The 20916-nt window shown below is 39.5% G+C and overlaps 1 protein-coding gene and 1 long non-coding RNA gene across 16 annotated transcripts in view; both read right to left on the bottom strand.

Moving 5' to 3' along the window:
• The window catches only part of LOC131678358 (neuronal acetylcholine receptor subunit alpha-7), a 1795942-nt gene that overhangs the window by 1334264 nt on the left and 440762 nt on the right, over positions 1-20916 (bottom strand). The window lies entirely within an intron of this gene.
• On the bottom strand, positions 7332-10710 carry LOC131678370 (uncharacterized). The gene is made up of 3 exons (XR_009303646.1): positions 10634-10710; positions 9517-10574; positions 7332-9454 (listed from the first exon to the last, which is right to left on the bottom strand). It is a non-coding gene; the product is annotated as an uncharacterized LOC131678370 (long non-coding RNA).

Raw genomic sequence — 20916 nt, forward strand, 5'->3', positions numbered from 1 at the left:
AAACAGTGCTGCCCAAATACATATTTTGAGTCCCACCATTCTAGCAAAGGTGAAAAAAATACTCAACATTCTTGCATTTTTCAAATTTAAAAAAAATCATTAAAAAATCACGATAGCTCTAAAAAGTCTCATTTCAGCGGAAATATTCTTAAAAATGTGTAGTCTTTTGAATAAAAATAAGAAAAAAGGGGGTTAGTTCGGACGAGAAAGGTCTATTGACGACACGACATGGCAAACAATGAACATGCGAAACGTTAAAGCAAAAAATCTATGAACGGATACGAGTAAGAAATTTCTTGCATAGGAGAAAGAAGTTCTTCCGTCAGATGATAAGATCCGGTCTATTTTGAATTGTCGGTCTCCGAAGTCGAAAGAAGAGCTACGATGCTTCCTTGGCTTAGTAACTTTTGTGTCACGCTTCATCCCTGATTTAGCGACGGCTAATCATCCATTACGCGAACTTGTCAAACAATCCACAAATTATGTTTGGAACCGGCAACATGAAGATGCTTTTAATTTAATAAAACAACGAATTGGATGCCTAGAGCACCTAGGTTACTATGATCCAACAGATCGAACCTTAGTAGTAACCGACGCATCCGGCGTTGGTCTGGGAGCGATCCTCATTCAATTTAAGACGAATAATCCAAGAGTCATTAGCTTTGCCTCCAAAAGCCTTTCAGAAACGGAGATGAAATACCCTCCGATTGAAAAGGAAGCGCTCGCCGTTGTGTGGGCCGTTGAACGATTCAGAATCTATTTGATTGGCATCACGTTCGAACTTGAAACTGATCATCGACCGCTCGAGACAGTGTTTACTAAAACCTCCAGCCCGACTCTTAGAATTGAGCGATGGCTTCTACGACTTCAAGCTTTTTCATTCAACGTAGTTTATCGAAAAGGATCGGCAAATTTAGCTGATTGTCTATCCAGGTTGGCTTCTCACGTGGATGACCCTTCCTGGAATGAAGAGTCAGAGGTTTACATACGCAGAGTTGCAGTAGAAACGTTGGCTTTGTTAAATGGTGATGGTGCAGAAGAGTTCGATAAAAACACAGAGATTGAAATAAAAGCTATCCAAGAAGCCGCGGCCATCGACATTTCAGAAGTTGTGGAGGAAACTAAATGCGATGAGGAACTAGGTACAGTACGTAAAGCGATTATGTCAAGCAATTGGGGAAGCTCGACACTAAAACCATATGCCCCATTTCAGAACGAATTAAGTTACATGAGGTTATGCGAGGTTCAAAATTAGTTATACCACGAGCCCTCCGAGACCGGATGTGCCAAATAGCACATGAGGGTCACCCTGGCCAATCTGCCATGAAAAGTCGTTTGCGAGATAAATGCTGGTGGCCAAACATGCATAAAGAAATTATAAAACTTTGTGAAGCATGCGAAGGTTGCCGTTTAGTACATTCTGCAAACCCACCGGAGCCGATGAGCCGACGATCTATGCCAGAAAAGCCGTGGATTGATTTAGCCATTGACTTTCTCGGCCCATTACCAAGCGGGGAATATATTCTCGTTGTGATTGATTATTTCAGTAGATATATGGAACTTGAAATAATGACCAGGATTACAGCTCAAGAAACAAATCAAAGATTGAAGAGGATTTTCAGGACTTGGGGTTATCCGAGGACAATTACTTTGGATAATGGAAAACAATTCGTCTCGAAGGAATTTGAAACATTTTGTGAAAAACTTGGAATCCATCTGAATCACAGTACACCTTACTGGCCACAGGCGAATGGTGAAGTGGAACGCCAAAACAGATCCTTATTGAAGCGACTAAAGATATCCAACGCACTATATGGCAATTGGAAGGTGGAACTTGGCGATTATTTGATTTTATCTAACAATTCACCTCACAGCGTGACTGGTAAGGCCCCGAGTGAACTTCTTCAGAGTAGGAAACTTAGATATAAACTATCACAAATGGATGACCTCAGCTCACCTCAGCGTTACGAACGTAACACGTCTCATCTGCAAAACAATTCAGAGCCACTAAGTAATGATCCAGTACAAATGTGGCCCGCAGATTACGGAACGGATGCAATGACTCCAAAACCACTTCAGGTAATAACAAACATTCCACATAATACAAGAGGTTCACCTCAATAAAATAATTAATAACAAATTGTCACAGGTAGAAAATCAACTACACTATAACAGCCCATTGATCGCCACGCAACCGATAGATACGGAGTCGGAAATTATCTCATCTGGAGATAGCCACTTTGAAGCACCCATCCGAAGATCAGGTCGAATACCGAAACCAAAATGTTGCTACAGTCCTTGACGAACGAATCAAGTATGAATTAAACATTCCTCACACCTTGCTAGGTTATAACAGTAATAATCGCAATTAAATTATCAAACAAAACCAAATAAAAAAGGGTAGATGTGGTACCCCTCGATCATACGCTGTTACCCAGTTAAACTCATTCCGGAACCGGTTCGGATTTCTGAATGGAGTCATTATGGATTCCAAATCAAATGCAACAACCGATTCCAACTCAGAATCGGTTGTTGCATTTGATTTGGAATCCATAATGAATGGTTTGATCGGATAGTATTGGTACGTGTTCGTATCTCACACTGCGCCCTAGCACAGGCAACACAGGGCTAGGCAGTATTACTTCACACCTCGTGTCAACCGGTTGGGATAGTTGGTTACCACAGATTTTATTCAGGATTTTCTCAAAAATGTTCGACTACTTTAATGTTGGCTGTGACCCGATGGACTGCATGAAATTCGTCCAAACGTTGTGCACAGAATTTTAAAGTTGTTTTTAGTGTTTGTGAAAGATATTTCAGTTCTGAAGAAACCCGACCAAGAAATTTAAAAAAAGTAGGATTCCCCATACGAATTTCAAATATATATATATATATATATATATATATATATATATATATATATATATATATATATATATATATATATATATATATATATATATATATATATATATATATATATATATATATATATATATATATATATATATATATATATATATATATATATATATATATATATATATATATATATATATATATATATATATATATATATATATATATATATATATATATATATATATATATATATATATATATATATATATATATATATATATATATATATATATATATATATATATATATATATATATATATATATATATATATATATATATATATATATAATAAATATATTATAATGGGGTATACCAGGCCGTATTTAATCGAGCTAAAATTTTGCAGTTATTTGACACTCCAAAAGAAACCAAAAAAACGTTGTTCAGATTGGAGATTCTTTGTCGCAAAACCTTTTTAATTCTATTAATGTATAAAAATGGGCTAAACATTTCAAACAGAAACATTTATGCAGAACTGCCAGTATGCGTAGATTAGGCTACGTCAAAAAACTGGTCTTGATTAATGATTGTAGTAATAACAAACGCTTAGTAACATGTCAAAACCATTAAATTCCCCAAATTCACTTAACTAACTACACAAAACAAATTTCGGAACATGTTCAGCCTTTTAATACAAATCGGTTTGGTTAAAGCGACTGCACTATATAATCATCATAACGAAACCTTATTGTTCGGAGTGCATATAATTTTTTTAAATTCCATGTGGCATTTTAAAGAGTTTTCATTTCAGACCGAATGCGATAAAATTTATTTTTAAAATGTTGCCGATAATTGTTTACCGATGATGTGCACACAGAACGCATGGATTACTGATTAAATAACTAAAAAAAAAGATTTCATGTTCAAAATTTTTCTAGCATGCAACCGAGCATACTCAGAAATGTCGACCTTTTGCTTAGCATTCGCTGAGTATTTACTCACGATTTGTAACTTTATTCATACCAAATCAGATGTTCGAAAAGCAAATACTCAATTTGAGAAAGCAACTGTCAAAGCAAAGTTTTATTCATACCAACTTGAGTAAATGCTCAACGCAGCTGCTCGACTTCTCGAATCTCAAGAAGCTGAGCAAATGCTAGTTTAAAGGTTCCCCCACACTGACGCGATTTTGTCGCAGCGACTGCGAAAATTTCGCGAAGCGATTTGTCGCTAGCAACTCTGCTCATGGCGACAGATGTGCGCTCCCATACTGACGCGAACTTTTCGCGTCGGCTGTTGCGAAATTGCAGCGATTTTTGAACAATCGCTGCGTGCGAGCATTGTGTCACAGTCGCTGGGTGTTCGCCAGATATTCAAGATGGCGCAGACTAATCAACTATTGTCATTTGGCGCATCTCAACTTTACATAAGTTGACCAGAATTCCGAAAAAAATGAAAATAGTTATACGAAAAAATCGCCTAAATTTCAAAACCAAACTGATGGACGCTTCTATACCATTACCAAGTCCAACAAAGCTATTTGAAAACGAAGATTACATACCGTATGAAAGCCAGGTAAATCGAATAAATACTGGAGCGGTAGAATTGAATTGAAAGTAGGGTGGTTGGAGCTATTTACTATAATCCAGTGCTTCAAGTCCTTCGAGAATAAAAAATATTCCAAAGCGGACTCATCTTTCCAAAGAGCTGATCGAAAAATAGTTCGACGAACCCAACGATTCCGACGTAGAAGAATTAGTGAAAGCATTGGAAAAACGAAACGTCGGTAATACTACGGATGATGAGAAAGGCCTCCCGGAAAAGGACGATCATTTCTTGTTCAACGAAGATGTTTTAGCATTTTGTTTGAGGGAAGAAATTAACGCCAATGAACGGTTGAACATGTTATGCCAAAGATTCCATAACAATCTGAAATATAAGAATATAAAGTTCATACCGCAAATCGAGCGGGAGATTGAAGTTCCCCACAACATAAAGATAATCGATGAAATCTTGGGTACGGACTCGATCGGAATTCCCATGCGATCAGATGATAATCATGTTTCTTCAGCTGGACGAATAAATAGCAACCTCTCGTCGAGCAAGTTCTGTATGTTGGTTAACGGTATAACCCAATAGAGCAAGTGCACATCAAATCAAAATATACTCACACTAGCTTTGTTCCAGTACAAGGAAATCACTCCGGAGTAAACAGGAGCAAAAAGAAGAGAGTAAAGGAACGATTTTCTCCGGAGTACTTCCAGTTTCTCCTGGAACAGACCTACTGATAGCTGCTCAATTTCTCACGTGTATATGTACATGTATCTGTCCGCCTAGATTGAGAGAACATTCGAAATCAAAACCCCACTGCTTCTAGTCGGATATACGAGCAGCAACGACAAATCATCTGAATACACCTCTATCGAAGACTGCATATCAAGAAGACTGCTAACTCTGTCCAGAATCTGGAGACAGTAACAGCAACGCCACTTGCGGGTACTTCCCATAGTGATGCACACACACATATACACTTTTACATTAAGCTTCCTACCTGCAGACAATAGAGGTGCTGTAACCTCTGTCGCTTCTCGTTTGTATGGGGGAAGGAAAGAGATATCAGTCTTCTTAATATGTAGTCTTCGCCTCTATGCTAACCGGATCTAATCTGCCGTATACTGCCCATAAACGCAAAAGAGTCCCATGTGGATTTTTGTCGAAAATGAGTTATCCGTTGGATTGTATTCTGTATCACCACTGAATCACACTGCACAAATAAGATTACCGGGTTTGTTTAGAAAATATCAAAAAAAATACCAAAACATGGCATATATTTGGCTCAATGGATGGGAAATCTTGAACAGCGTTTTTCTCGGCTTGCTGTTTTTTAACATGGGACTCTTATGCTGTTATGGGCAGTATATGCGAGAGTTAACTTACATCTCCTTGTTTATAATCCTGGTACCGAATGTGGAGACTCCCAAGTTCGGCACCAACGGGCTGGAGTGTGTGGTGTTGCAGCAGACTGGTGCTTATTTATCTGTGAGGAGAGGAGTACCGCAGCGAGTTTCCCAGGAGGGAATGCTACCGCTAGCAATGTTTATCAGTGGCGAAAGGGTCTGCGTTACAAGGCTGCTTGGTCCGATCAACGTTCCCTTTGTGATCGATGAAAACGTGGAGCTAATGATATATAGGCGATATGTTTCGCCAATTCCTATTCACTACAACATGGACGCATGTTCACAAATTGGCGGAATTCGGTCCACTAACCGAGTAATTTTTAATCGGTTCCAAAGATAGACAATATTTATGAAGCCAAGCTTCGCCGAAGGATTAAGGTGTTTTATTACCTTGTTTTACATCTTTTTGGAGTACGATGTGTATCTTATCTGAGGACAAAGTCTCCTAACAGGCGATAGTACTTTTGTCATTATACGAGAGAACAACGATTTCTAATTTGTAGATCCAACCAGCGGTAAAAAATACTCCAGCTCCGATACGTACTGTCCTTTAAGTAGAATTTACTACTTTGTCAATCAGGACAACGTCTAGGGAAATATTCAAAAAGAGAACCGGGTGTTCCTGACGCAGCTAGATGTGAACAAATCAGCCTACTGAAGACCGCTATTCAATCGATCTCATGAAGCTCCCACCGGTTGTATTCACGATGGAATTTACTTGTACAAAAATGCACTGAATGTACGAGATTTGTAAAAAACTATTGAAAAAAAGATTGTTAAGAAGATTGCAATCTGGAAAACGCACCGTAAAATTACATGGAACCGGTTAGTTTATGAAGCTATCAATTGTGTATTCTCGGATGGTATGCTATAGCAAAAAACGCAATAACTATATTCTAGTTTCAGCCATATAAGTAACCAACTTGCATACGCCCTTCCCAACTTTCAGTCGGACACTAGTCTGGAAACTAATACGAATGGCAATCTGGAACTGTTCAGTCAACTGTTATCCTTTCTTCAATAGTATATACAATATAAAGTATGCTGCAATTTAAACTTTAAACTTGCTTTTCTAGAAATCAATATATTGTCACTTAGCCCGGTCTGACATAACTCCGACACGCAGAAAAATAATTTTTAATATCAAATAATATGAGGGTTGAAATAATAAATTTACCAAGTTGTTCTGTGTTCAATAAAAAATACATGTTTATATAAATAAAACAATTGTTGAAATAATTCTGAAGAATTTATTGGATCAAACATGGAAAATAGTTGGACCAACAAAATTTTTTATTGATTTTATCATAGCAACAATCGAAACAACAAACAACTTTGTTGAATCAATGAGCTCATTTTGTTGAATAAAACTAATAAAATATTTGGATCAATGCGTGTCAAATGTTCAATACAAAAAACAATTTTGTTAAATCAAATAATATCTTTTATTGTTTTAAACATAACAAATATTTGAATCAATGCATAGCAAATATTGAATCAAAACCAATTTTATTGTATATAAAATATGCCTATTCTTTAATAGGAACCAAAGGCCAACTGTCATGGTGACAAATTTAGAACAAACCATTACTCGCTGACAACAGATAACATCAGTACAAATGAACCTCACAAAGTTAATACTTGCCATTGACTTATTGGCCTTTCTCTAAAAACAGGCTACAAACGCATTAATTTTACGCAGTCAAATCATTCTGGAACCGCTTCGGAATCCTGAATGGATGCAGTATGGCCCAGTCAAACCCATTCCGGGATCGGTTAGGAATTCTGAATGGATTCATTATGAGCTTAAAGGCAACAACCGATTCCGACTCAATCGTTTGTTGCATTTGAGCGAGAATCCATAAGGGATTCCAAACCTGTTCCGGAGTAGGTTTGCTTGGAACGAAATGAAATTTTATTACATGCAGCGCATACGATTCCAATCACCGTCCCTTTATGTAGTACCTTTGGCCGTGCGCGTGGTTTATTCCAGATATGCGCTATAATGTAGTGCTTCAGAGTGTCTCGGCTTTTCCAAAAAGATTGCAGAAGGCGCACGAATACGCTGTCTTCCTGTTGGACCAGAGATGGTGAAGTACAGGAAACTGCTCTCTCAAAAGGGTATTATTTATCTCTGGTGCGGTGATGTGTTTTCAGTTCTGCGATTGTCGTTTTTAAGCCACACAGGGTGTTTTGTTTGAGTCCTGGAATAGAGGAAGGCACCATAAAACACACCATGTGCATTCGACTTAATTTATTCACTAACCTTTGTGCGACATCATGATTATTTTCAAGCTGCACTTGCGCCCTTTGAGTCCGGAAAATCTGAGCACTATGAGAATTTACCGAAATCTGAATTCCCTAATTTAAAAATAGCGAATTTCTCCAGCATTGACGCACGTGGAAAAAATTTTCTTCTTCGTAGCAACTTTTATTTTTTATTTGTTTCAATTCAACAAGGACTGTTGATGTAATGCATTCAGTCCTTTTGAATCAATTAGCTGCATGCTTTTGTTAGAATCACTGATTTGTTTGGAACAAACAATAATTTTGTCGATCTTCGAAAAGCACAGATAACAAAACTTGTAAGATTGATTCAAAAGATATTTTGGTTGATCTAACCAAAAAAATAAGTTTGGTTTAATAAATTCCTTGGTTCACAATAAAGAATTTTTATCGATTAAAAATGAAGAAATAATTTATAGAATCAAACATGCACAATTCTTTTGCGTGGACCAGTTCGCTCTCAGCAAGACTTATTCATTACCAGCCATCGAAGTTTAGTCTTTGGTCGTGGTTGCCGAACGAACCATCGCAGATCCGGATCGCAAGAATCTGGGGGATTTGTGTAATCCTCTATTTTCTCCACAGTTATTTCCACCAAACCTTATGACACTGTTGCTATAATTTGTATTTTTCGTAATTTTGCAGTTTTATTACGTACGAAAATCTGTTAGTTTACACTGTACATCAGGTCAAGGAAAAGCATTTTTGGTTAAAGTTAACAATTAACATAAGGAGCGAATAATTATTTATAATCTTTTGCGCAGCGAATGCCTGCTCAGCTTTATACTCGTCGAAAGCCTTTACGAGGACAACCCGCTTGATCTCGCTACATCTTACGAAGTAAGATAGCTCATTTAGAATTTTATCCATGGTATTGCTCAATTGGGGGCTTCTGCAGATTTTTCTCGACAGTTTCACCGGGTGTCCGACGGTTCCATACAAATAGCTACATTGGACCCACAGTACGATGTACGGGTGATTGGTAGTTAGTTTGCACCGCTTCTCCTTCTATCGCTGTATTGTAGCACAATCTGTATCTGCTTCGTAAGCAGAACCACTCACAGGGGCAATGGTACTCACCCAGCCCAGGTAGTACTTTAATATCGCCGTTAGTAGTGCGCTGATGAAAAAATGTGTATCCTTAATGTCGGCCAGCAATAGCAGGTAACAAAGATCGTTCATAAAATTACTATCAATTTTAAGCGCAGCCCGATTAGAACATGGACTGCTTTGAGTTCCAAGAGTGCACGCACCACTGCTTAGCGTTAGCCACATGGAATTTACCAGTTTGGGTACAGTAAAAAAATCCACTGGGCACTGCTGCGTTATGCCGGCAGCCAGCATTATCTGTAGTAATAAATTAACACAACTGTTTGAACAGGTAAGTGAAGGGTTTCTATCAAGCCTACCTGGAGTAACTGCGGCTACCTGTAGCTTGCGTTTTCCGCCGCCATTCTTAAACGACACAGCATTGATTCAAATATACTCATGTGTTCCGAGCTGAATGCTTCAATTTCCTGCAGCATGTCATCGTTTAGTTGAACGCACAGCACAATTCCTAGACGTGCCTTTTTGTGCAAAGGTCTCCCGTGATAATTGGTTGCAGTGGAAAGAACTTCCCCACTAAACGCTTTTTGTCTAGTCAGTACTATGGTTTCACTATTCCGTCGATTTTTACCACCGGCGCAACCATCGCTCGCTGTCACTTGACTGCTAATGTTCGTATTGACCTCGATGAAAGCTGCCATACTGACTATAGTTGTCTAAACTTGTGCAATTCAGAGGCTGTGGAATATCAATACTGGTATCTAAACTAAGTCTTCGAAATCACTAGAAATTGATGCTAGACTGCTTCGGTGCGATGGCGTGGTTGACATGATGAAAACGCCCAAGGTTCCGTTCCACCATACCCTGAGTCAAGGCCACTTTTGGTTGAAAGTCTCGGATCTGCCAGATGCTCCAAATGCGCAAACTCGATTGGCAGTGGTGGCCTTTGTCTGTGGTTGTACGAAGTATCATATTACGTCAAAGTGGACGAAGTAACAGTAAACGACCGTAGTGACGTTGTACCTATGGAGCTACGATCACTTTCCGACGTATGTCGGCCGTTGTATAGTGCATTCTGACCGATACTTGGCAGTTCATAGCCCAAGTAGGTGGAAGTGGATACTTTTTTACTGCTGTTGCTGCTACTGTTGGCTACTGAAACACGTAAGCATACTTAATGGTTTTTCGAGTTTTTAATCAATGTACCTTCAAACTGCTGTCCTGGAAGACTATAGGTGCAGAACCAAAAATCATTTCGGCCATCGACGTGGTATCGCTTTTGGTATAGCTGTTGTGCTGATATAAAATTTTGCGATGATAAAATTTCCCACGCTGTTGGATCGCTTTGTGGCTTTGTATTGCGGTACTGCAAGTGGACGTTGTTGCTGCATTGGATTCGCCGGAAATTTTCTCGACCGCACTGGAATCAAACAGTAGTTTACGACCTCGAATGTCACATTCGCAGACAAGAACACGAACCTGGTCAGCGGTGAAAGTTGATTCTTCTGAGGTATATTTCTGTGTTGCTGAACTAGCACTGCGCTTCTTGGTATACTATAGCTGAAAACAGATTGTTGAATAATGCAATATTTATAGTCAACTGATTTACTATCCTCTCTTCTTGTTTGTTTTCTTACTGTGTCTAGACTGTGTCGAGCAAACGACCTGCTTCACGCAAAGATGTTTTAAATACAAAGACACGCGGACAAATACACTATTCTCACTGAATGGCTGATAAAACAATCGAAAAATATATTTTTTTAATTTTAGGACAACATACGTCGTATTACCATGAGATTAAAATTGAGGTTGTCCCATCTAGCTACTATAGTTTGCAAATGTCACTTTGTGTCGCTTGTAATGCGAAATTCGCGCCGGTGTGGGCACACATGCGAATCGCACTGTCGCAGGAAGCGCGACGAAATCGCTAAGCGAAATTTTCGCAGTCGCTGCGACATAATCACGTCAGTGTGGGGGAACCTTAATGCTTTTTATTTGAACAATGGCCCAATCAAAAAGTGAGCAACAAACAAATCACGACTGTACTAGAATATCCCGAACATTTGACATTTTCTCGCGTGTTTTTTGTAAACGGCCAATAAGCATACTGTCAAAATTCACTTTGAGAGAAAATTCCAGACAAACCGTAACTCGTCGAGATTGGATGTTAACGTTTTATGAAAGAGAAAATTTTTCCCTTTCGTTTACTGCTGTGTTTCATAATCGGCGATTAATCGTATTTCCTCTCAAAGTGGATTTTGACAGCATGCTTATTGGCCCTTTTCAAAAAAAAAACGCGAGTCATAAAACCAAAGCAATTACACTGAGAAACAAAAATATGCATAGTATACTTTCTATTCCCGTCCTTTTTTATTCTGCTGTGATTTTTATGTAGTTTCTAGCATAAACTGCTAGTAAGCATTCAATGAGAGGATAGACCGAATATGTCCAGTGCATAAAATTTATAACAGAAGAAACGAGATGCAGGTAGAAAAGTATGCTATCGATGCATAAATAAAATTCTACGTGTAGGTTTGTTGTAGTACAAGGACAAACTGAAAGTACTCCGGAGCAACCAGGTAGAAAACCATTCCTGAATTCTCTTCTCTTTTTTCTTATTCTGGTAGCAAACGGGAGTAAAAAGAAGGAAGTATTTTTACTCCTGTTTGCTCCGGAGCAGCTCCAGTGTACTGGAACAAGCCTAATAAAACTCTAAAACGATTGAATCCTTAGGGTAGATTACTTGTGATGCATTTTTAAAAATCAACGTAATTCAGTGCATTAATTGCATCGAAATTAACCCTAGAACGTTGCAATGGGGTGCAAATGTACCCCACGCCTTCTTTGGGGCCGTGTTAAAACGAGAATTCGGCATTTACTGACCTGGGACCCTAACCATAATTCAATTTAGAGTTCCTAGTAAGAGTAGGAAAAGATGGTATAGCCAGTTTGCTTATAGTTTTCGTGGAAGCAGGTGTCAAAGTTGGCGTGGGGTACATTTGTACCCCAGTGTACGGTTGCCGTTAGTGTTTCGTCAGATTTCGTGCTGTCAGTGGAAATGTGATTCGTGACAATACCAGTTTAAATACAATGGAGTATATATAGGTTTGCTAATGCTGGCAACCAAAAATATGTAAACAATCCAGCACAACAGGTCGACGTCATAGCGGTCTCACGATTCAATGAGAGCGGAACGACCGCTATGACGAAAGCAAGTCGATTTATACTGTGATCACTCACACCACTCATGTAAGATTCATGTTACGAATACCAAAGTACCATTTTCCCCAGACCTGTATATACGACATTGGTTTAAATACTGGTTGTTTTACTACGGTAGTAATAATTAGAATTATATAATCGTTTTTAATCATTTATTTAATTAATTTAATTTAACTAAATTTAATTTTGAAGCGGAACAAAAAATCGTTCTCATTTTTGCTGATTTTTATTGTTTCATTGATAATTTTTTATAGTTTTTCAAAGCAATGGCTCTCAAGTATAATTTGCGCACAATAACAGCTGTAACAGTAACATTGCGTGTTACCAATGTATTAGGGGAACATGGGGAGACTTAACCAGGTTTTCAGTTAAAACTGCCTAAATTCCTAAAAAAGCCTTCAATCCCTCAAAAGTCATTGAGATATAATGCGCAAAGTTATTGTGCTTCTTCATGATTTTTGCAGAATTTTTAAATTAATTTTTGAAAAGTTACAAAAGTTTTTCTGTGATCGATTTCTTTGGTCAAGTCTCCCCACTGCGGGGAGACTTGACCAAGAGAATTTTGAAAAATCATAACAAAAAACAATGACATAAAACATATTGTAATTATTTTTTCCATATTGTCGAGATCCTTAGGTAGCAGCAAAAAACATAAAGGGGTTGCAGTTGATAAATTTCGATTTTTTTAAATGCATTTCTTTTTAAGGATTAACTGTATTGCTTGCATTGCATGTTCACATGTCACGAAATCAGTCCTACTATTGCTAACTTTGTTTACTAATACTAAGATATAAAGACTTATGTTTGAGGTGGGATTTTTTATGGCGTTGTACCTGGTCGATCCCTAGCAAGCGTGCAGCTTATGCGCCACTTCCCGTAGGAAGACTGCACGCCAAGATTTGTTTGCCCGGATGAGACTCTTCTTAGGGCGAGTCCCTGAAGAAGATTCACCTAAAAGAAATTAATCAGGATCGAACCAGACAGGCTTATCAAAAATCAGCCTCCAAAAGTTGGGTAGACGATCCTATTATCAACTAGCAGCAATCATTAAAAACCTCATCACCCTCAGATAATTCGCGGTAAGAAACTCCCCATACCTAACTTATCATCACTGGAACTGCAGCCACTCATCAACAGGTGGCACAACACGTTGAAAGCGAAGCTTTCATCACTCATCGAATTCCGCCAAGCGGAAGACAGTGAAACGAAACGAAAACTACACCGAACGAAGTGACGTAACCATACTAGAACGAGACTAAAACCATAAGGGAGTACTACATGAATCTACAAAACATTCGCTACATTTACACTAAACAACATTTATTTACGGTACAAAACGGAAAGATTCTCATTACTATTGCATGTTTGTTTTTATTGTTCCAATTTTAAATTCTAGGCCTATCTTCTATGTCTGTGTGCGTGTTCTCTCCCTACTGTGCTCATTGACCATACTGTGTGCTTTTTCCATCAAAACTCTCCCAAACTTTTAGTGACGTCACCTCACTGATCCAGTGCTCTATTGGCTAGCACTCTGCACCCGGGTGGCTAACTAATTAAAGGGTTGTGTGTGGCGTTCATAAAAACGGAACTCGATATAATGGCCGACACACAACCTCACTTCATGGACGCGTCCCTAATTCTAGCCGTCCGTGGACGACTTCTCGAGCGTTTTGCGCTCTGGTGTCTCAAATCACTGTGGCGTCCTCCCTGGACGCCACCCTTCACACTTATCTAGCAAGAACGATACGACTCACCCAATCTGCTGCTGTTGGTTTCTGCTGCTGCTGTCGATCGTTCTGCGATGCGGTGGCTGTTTCGATGACGGGCGATTACATCGATCGGCCGCGCCGGTTTCTGACCAGCGGTTGTTAGTTGCTGCTGATGTTTGCTTTATTCGGCCGGAAAAGCTGCGATGGTTTTCCCGGCGATTGAAGGAGACGGTTTATTGATGGACCGTCCTTCCTTCCGGCGGCGTAACGGTGCCGGATTCAAATTCGTCCTTGCGCACGTGCTGCTTTCCTTCGTTTTGCCTCTTCTCTCGTTCGTCGGCGAGCTGTGCGGAATAGAAAATAGAATGCCGTCTGCCTACGACAAACGGGGTCGTTAGCACATGCGTTGGGGTCAATGGCACATAACGTTGAGCACATTTACCTTTTTTTTTCATACGTTTATTTGACACGGCATTTGCAAAAGCTTTTTACGCCAGTTTCTTTTTTTTTACATAGCACGTTACAAAAATCCTTAAGACTAATTTTAACTATACTAGTACTTTGTCTAAAACTAACACTGAAATCACTTTATTGTTTGCTTTTTTCCTTACATTGTTGTATTTCATAATGATCTAGTATTTTCGGGTGTATTTATTTACTTTTTTTCTGTTATTGTCTAAATTTAAAAACTAAATATTCTAGGACACTTTAATTGGTGAATGATTAGCCTTGGATGAGAGTATGAGAAGATGAATTTAATTAAATTTTGACAGATGCTGTTTTTAGAAAATGATAGATAAGTTCCATGTATAGAGGATCGCGATACGCCAGGATGTCTCTAACAGGAACATGGATTGGTCTTCCTCGGACTTGTAAAGAATCTACTAATTGTGATCTGGCTTCACGATATTCAGTGCAGGACCAAACAACATGCTCAATGTCATGGTAACCCTCTCCACAAGCACAATGATTACCCTCAGCGAGCCCAATACGACGGAGATGCGCATCTAAAGTATAATGATTGGGCATGAGTCTTGACATCACACGGATGAAGTCCCGACTTACATCCAATCCTTTGAACCATGCTTTCGTTGATACTTTAGGGATAATTGAGTGTAGCCATCGTCCCATATCTCCATTGTCCCAAGATGTTTGCCAACTAGCAAGTGTCCTCTGTCGAGAAGCGCTATAAAATTCATTGTAAGCGATGGGTCTTTCATATATTTCACCATCTAGTGCACCAATCTTGGCTAAATTATCAGCTTTCTCATTTCCCGCAATAGAGCAATGGGCGGGGAGCCACACTAGGGTAAATTTATAACATTTTCTTGTTAGGTTACTTAGAGATTCTCGTATCTTCCCCAAAAAGAATGGATCTTGATTATCAATCCTCTTTGAGCGTAGAGCTGCAATTGTGCTGAGACTATCAGTGAGGATAAAGTAATGGTTCGGGTGTAAAGTATTAATTATTTGCAAACTATAGTGAACTGCTGCTAGTTCCGCTATATAAACAGAGGCGGGTTCTGCAAGTTTGAGAGAAATTGAAAAATTATTGTTGAAAATACCGAAACCAGTGGCCTCACTGATTCGTGACCCATCAGTGTAAAACATTTTAAGGCAGTCTATGTGTTGATATTTACTTGTGAATATTTTAGGGATCTCCCGCGAGCGTAGATGATCCGGAATTCCACGAATCTCTGCTTGCATGGACGTGTCGAAGAATAAAGTGGATTCAGGAGTATCTAGTATATTGACGTATGTGGGAACATACCTAGCAGGCGTTATTTCTTGTGACATGTGATTGAAATACACTGTCATGAATCTGGTTTGGGGTTGAAGCTCGACAAGTCTTTCAAAATTTTCAATTACCAGTGGGTTCATAACCTCACATCGAATAAGTAAACGAGAGGAGAGATCCCAGAATCGGTCTTTTAAAGGAAGAACTCCCGCTAGTACTTCAAGACTCATCGTATGGGTCGACTGCATGCAACCTAAGGCGATTCGTAAACAACGATACTGTATCCGTTCCAGTTTAATAATGTGAGTGTTCGCAGCTGAACGGAAACAGATGCACCCATATTCCATTACTGAAAGTATTGTTGTTTGATACAATCTTATCATGTCACTTGGATGAGAACCCCACCATGATCCAGTTATTGTTCGCAGAAAATTTATCCTTTGTTGGCACTTCTTTATCAGATACCTAATGTGGCCTCCCCATGTACCTTTAGAATCGAACCAAATTCCGAGATATTTAAAGGTCATGACTTGGGCTATCGTTCTACCATCCAACTGAAGCTGAAGCTGAGCTGGATCACGCTTCCTTGAGAAAACGACCAACTCTGTTTTCTCCGTAGAGAAATCGATGCCCAGCTTTAAAGCCCAAATTGATAAATTATCCAAGCTATCTTGCAATGGTTGTTGTAAATTTATAGCTTTTGGTCCTGTAACAGAAACCACGCCATCATCTGCAAGTTGTCTTAAAGTGCATGGGCTGACAATACAATTATCAATGTCATTCACGTAAAAATTATAGAGAAGGGGGCTTAGACAAGAGCCTTGTGGGAGGCCCATGTAACTTATTCTGAGTGTCGCCAAATCGCCATATGAAAAATGCATGTGCTTTTCTGACAATAAATTGTATAAATAATTATTTAATATCGGTGAAAGACCACATTGATGTAGCTTCTCCGAGAGAACATCAATGGAGACTGAGTCGAATGCTCCTTTTATGTCTAAGAACACAGACGCCATTTGTTCTTTTTTTGCGTAAGCGAGTTGGATTTCTGACGAAAGTAGCGCCAGACAATCATTCGTTCCCTTTCCCCTCCGAAAACCAAACTGGGTATCTGATAGCAAGCCGTTCACCTCAACCCAATTGTCGAGACGTCGTAGGATAATTTTTTCCAACAATTTCCTGATGCAGGATAGCATTGCAATCGGTCGATACGAGTTATGATCGGAGGCTGGTTTTCCCGGTTTTGGAATTGCGATAACTCTCACTTGTCTCCAGTCGTGCGGGACAATGTTCTGCTCAAGAAGCTTATTGAATAAATTCAACAAGCGTCTTTTTGCTAGGTCAGGCAGATTCTTCAAAAGTTGAATTTAATTCTGTCTAGTCCCGGAGCGTTATTGTTGCATGAGAGGAGTGCAATTGAGAATTCCATCATTGTCAAAGGCGAATCTATGAAATCGTTACTTGTGGGAGCATCGCGAGTGATTTTCTGCGCAGGAGCAGAATCGGGACAAATTTTCTTGGCAAAATTAAATATCCAACGATTCGAAAAATCTTCGCTTTCACTAGTCACGTTTCGATTCCTCATTCTTCTGGCTGTGTTCCAAAGAGTACTCATTGATGTTTCTCTTGACAAGCCATCAACGAAGCGTCTCCAATAACTAGACTTTTTGGCACGACGTATACTGTCAAATTTGTTTTGCAAAATGAAATAATTTTCAAAGTTCTCACGTATACCCCCTTTCTGTTTCATAATTTCTTTGTAGGCAACTTGTTTAGCTTCATATGCATCAGAGCACTCTTTGTCCCACCAAGGATTAGGGGGGCGTCTATTTACTATCATTCCAGGATTGCATTTCGTTTGGGCTTGTTCTGCTGCTTCAATAATTAAGCCTGCTAGGAATTCATATTCTTCGGTAGGGGGTAGCTCTTCTGTCGAAGCAAAAGAAGTGGAAATTAATGTTTCGTATGTTTTCCAATCAATATTTCGTGTTAAGTCATAAGGAACATTGATTGAATTCGTAAGGCCTAATTCACTGATAATTGAAACAACGATTGGCAAATGATCGCTACCGTGAGGATCAGGTACAACCTTCCACGTGCAATCTAACCGAAGTGATGTCGAGCACAGAGATAGATCTAATGCACTTGGACGTGCAGGAGGTCTGGGGATGCGTGTTGTTTCGCCAGTATTTAAAACTGTCATATTAAATTCGTCACAAACATTGTATATCAAAGAGGATCGATTATCATTGTAGAGGGAACCCCACAATACTCCGTGCGAGTTGAAGTCTCCCAGTATCAGACGCGGAGCAGCCATGGATTCCACTACCTCAAAAATTTGACGTTGTCCAATTTGAACTTTGGGAGGTATATATATAGAAGCGATAGACATGTCTTTGCCTTTAATGTTCGTTTGGACAGCTACAGCCTCAATGCCCGCAAACAAGGGGATGTTAATTCTATAGAAAGAATAGCACTTTTTAATTCCTAGAAGCACTCCTCCATACGGGGTGTCTCGGTCTAGGCGAATAATGTTGAAATCATTTAAGTTGAAATTAATGTTTGAGATAAGCCATGTTTCACATAGAGCAAAAGCATCGCATTTTAAATTATGCAGTAAAATTTTTAAGGAATCAATTTTAGGTATGATACTTCTGCAATTCCACTGTAAAACAGTGATGGAATCTTTCATTGGAGGAGGTGAATTACCCATTGAAAGATACAATCGCTGCAAGGATGGGCCATTGAGCAATCAGCTGCTCTAAAAATGTTCTAATTGTTGGGAGGAAAGCTGAAAGTATACTCTTTAGTGGTTCAGAAATATTGAATGCTTTAAAAATCCAATCAACAATTTCAGAAAATTTCAATAATCCTACCCCCGGCTGAGGCTCAGAGGAAGTCGAAATTTTATTATTTCCAGTAATGGTGTTCTGTTTGGATTGTACGTTCCCAAAACCGGGCGGAATTGATTTCGGTTTTGAATCGGAATTTTTCGGTTTTGGGCGCAGTTTATCTATTGGTGGAGAAATTTTAAGGCCATTTCTTGGCAGCTTGGGAAAAGAAGACTGTTTTCTTTTTCTGGAATTTCCGGGTAAAACAAATGATGTACCTTCGCACGCTCCGTCAGAGTCAGACTGTTCCGAAAATAGAGATGCGTAAGTGTTTTCTAAGAAGATGGGTTTAGGGGTAGCATTTTTCAACATTTCTGCATAGAAGCGCTTAGACCTCTCCTTCAAGGATCGTTTAATCGCAATTTATAAATGGGGCATGCAGGGAGCTCATGTGAGTTTTCTCCGCACATTAAACATTTTTCTGAATTTTCATTGCATGTATCCTCTTGATGAGAACCCCCACATTTGCCACACCGTGCCTTATTGGAACAGTAAGTGGCTGTGTGGCCAAGCTGTTTGCAATTAAGGCAATTCATTACACGAGGGATAAAAAGGCGAACAGGGAGACGAATCTTATCGATAATGACATAGTTGGGCAGCGCAGACCCAGCGAAAGTCACTCGAAATGAGTCAGACAGTCGATAAACTTTTTTATCTCCTTCGTGTGATACTGAATGCAATTGCTTGCATTCAAGTATTTTTACGTCTTTAAGTATGGTGTCTTTGAAACGACCAACCCCATGCTTAACTAAGTCATCAACAGTCAACCTCGATTCTGTGATGACCCCATCAATTTCAATTTCCTTTGAAGGAATATACGCTCTATATTCACGCGTAAAAAGCTCGCAAGAAGCAATTGCATTGGCTTGTTTGAGACTACCAACGACAATGCGTATTTTATCTTTATTAACTTTGATGATCTCTTTTACATCCGAGAATCGCGAAGTCAAATCTTTAGAAATTTGAATGATATTTAGCGCCTTTGCTTTACGCCTAATAAATACAATCCATGGTCCCGTTGACGACTCTGGGTAAATTTTAATTCTAGTCGGATTTACATTTTCAGCATAAGGCTTAGGGGGAGGGTCTGTTACTCGTTCTCCCATCTCTTCATCCATTTTACCTAGTAAGAAAAACTATCACAAAAAGGAATGAAAAATATACCTGTTATCTACTATCTATTAGGTGACGAAGACACCGGTAGAACACACCTCATGTGTTACGTTGTAAACTCGGTGCCCGTTGTTTGACAATGTGACACTTGCTGTCCTTCTTCGTCGCGTTGCTTCTTCAGTAGAGAAATAGTCCTACCTGCAACACTTCAAAACTCTCTCCGATTAAGCTGCTCGTCGGTATCACCACCACAAGCGCGCTCTCTCCGTTTCCACCACCTCGGTAGACAAATGTGGCTACCTGTGGCTTGCTGCGAAAATCCCACTGTCGATGCGGCACTTTTCGGTGCCACTTGTTTTCCTTATTCGTCGTACCACTTCTGCGGTAGACAAATAGAGCAAATGGGTCTACCTGTGACGCTTCCCTCTCGTCGATTAGAATTGCCCGACGACACCAATACACTATATTTTTTTCTGTGTGTACAGGCACGATCCCTGTCGATTTCTGCCACCGCGGTAGGCAAATTCGTCTACCCGCGGTTTGCTGTCAAAACACCACTTGTCGAGGATGCCGTTGACCACGCCTCCGACGTATCAACTGACGACTCACACTTAACCATTTGAGCCAGACGCTACTGATTCCTGACTGATTCACACTTAACAAACTCGTCTCTCTCTCTCCCACAATAACGCATACAGCGTCTCGCACTCCGTCACTCTCTCGAGAACAAAACCTTCCACCTGGAGGCACAACCGTCTCGGTCGGTTGCAAAAACTGTTATGGATCTGACACATTTACCTTTTCTAGCAACTTTCTGCACACACTTTCCTACAAACGTACTTTTTACTCCCTTTTAGACTATACTTGAGCTATTAGGGCGGGAGAGCAAAGAATTAGACAAAATTCACAGTACTATCATGTCACATTAATTACTTTGGACAAACTAAACCGGACAAATCACGCGAGCTTCCAAAACGTTTGGCGGACTGGGACGAAATGGACTAGCAGCGTTAATCCTCAGATTAGGGAAGGTAATTTCGTACGAACTTACAGGAAGCGCGTATTTTCCCGCAAATTTCTTCGGACAAG

The sequence above is a fragment of the Topomyia yanbarensis genome, chromosome 2 (assembly GCF_030247195.1).
Source record: "Topomyia yanbarensis strain Yona2022 chromosome 2, ASM3024719v1, whole genome shotgun sequence".
NCBI lineage: Eukaryota > Metazoa > Arthropoda > Insecta > Diptera > Culicidae > Topomyia > Topomyia yanbarensis.